This window comes from Cyanistes caeruleus, chromosome Z (genome assembly GCF_971803275.1).
Source record: "Cyanistes caeruleus chromosome Z, bCyaCae1.hap1.1, whole genome shotgun sequence".
Lineage (NCBI taxonomy): Eukaryota > Metazoa > Chordata > Aves > Passeriformes > Paridae > Cyanistes > Cyanistes caeruleus.
Genome location: NC_141732.1, coordinates 40913630 through 40915403, shown reverse-complemented (window position 1 = coordinate 40915403; position 1774 = coordinate 40913630).

Here is a 1774-nt window from a genome sequence, read left to right as displayed (position 1 = left end):
TGAAGATACATAATGTATTTTCCAATGTCTAATTTCCTGGTATATTTTTCATTCTGGAAAAACAGCATTTCTACTTTCACAATTAGATTTGTTCTTGCTAGCAAATAATAAGCATTTATGATTATTTAGGCTAAAATTTATAAATCAGGAGAACCACCTAAGTTACCAAAACCTGTGAAAAAAATATGGTGAATCTATTGAAGATAATCTTCGGTTTAAAATCCAGAAAAGGGAAATAAACTCTCATTATTCTTATTCCCTTTAAAATGTATTAGGAAAATTACAATCCTCCCTTTGAGCAACACAAATCCAGATCTTAGAAATAATTTGATCTTCAAGTTTCACTTCATTTTGAAGTTCAGTCATGTACTGCACATATATTCAAACCTAAGTATTTCATAGTCCTTCATGTAAAGGAAACAGGATTGCTATTTACAGTTCTTATCACTGTCTTTCAATATATAAAAACTTATCACTGTATTTCAATATATAGCTGTTGAATGAAGAATAAAGGTTTCTGAGAATTTCAGTATGTTTAAAGATATCAAATACAGTAATAATTACAATTAACTACAGAAAAAAGCAGAAGATAATTTTATTAGATAACTAAAATAGTTGCTACTATTAAAAAAAGGTCAATACAAAATGTAGATTATAATTCAACAAGGTAGTACCCTAAATGAAATGGCAGCAGAACATCTTTGAGACTAAAATTTCTGACAAAAAATATATTGTGGAAAAATTTAAATATATATTGCTTTCCAAGTAATTTTTAAAGCAAAGTGGAATCATTCAAAAAAATGGAAATTTCATCTTGATGATTCATTTCTTTTCGTCATTAGTTTTCAAAGATCAGCATTACATAATTTTCTGATATCTTATCAACAAATTGTACATTTCCTTTTTCATCTTCATGGGAAATGTTCATACAGCAATACCTTTATGAGCAAAAATTGTGTGCTTGTAGCATTCCCTCACCAAGAAAATTGTTCCAAGTTATAAAAGAACAGTTTGCATATTTGGCAATTGGTATTTCTGCACACCTGTCAGCAGATATTTACAGTAAGCCCTAGATACTGGTTTGTTCTTATGAAATAATATACATCAGTATTCAGAAATGAATAAACTAGCATAGAATTAAAACCCAGTATATTAATACCCAATTCAGACACTTCTTGTAAAACAGGTTAAGGAAAAGTATAGATCTTAACAGCTAATGGAATTCTCTCTGTGTTATAAAAAAAAAATTGCTGTTATTTGCTTAGCAGGACTACTATGTGATGGCCTTGCAAATACTAAACTATGAGCAATCACAGCAAATTTACATAGATTTGTAGATGGGCCAGTACTGCTTGTCAAGGATTACAAAGCACACAGATAATACGTTTACTCAAGAAATTCTCGAAGTTAAAAAGTACTGAAAATTACTTCATTAAGAAAATTACTGTTTACTATGTACACTGTATTGTGTTGTGTCCAGTTCCTCTTTGGGTATATTTTCAAACTCTCACCTCTAGCATTTGTCTTAGTGTGTGCTGGGTATGCATTAATTAGTATTTGGTGAAGAGAGAGGAAACCACCCACAGAAATTATTTTTCTTAGAGAAGCTTCTAAGAGCTTTCTCTGTGCCTGGAAAATAACAATAGCCAGCTAGCTCTGAGAATTGACAACCTATTAAACCATTCAGAAGCTGGGTCCCCCCTGTGAAATTTACAGTCGAGCCTGGGAAATCTCTCTCTTGCTTCTGGCCTTTAAAGGTAATTGAGCTCCCCAG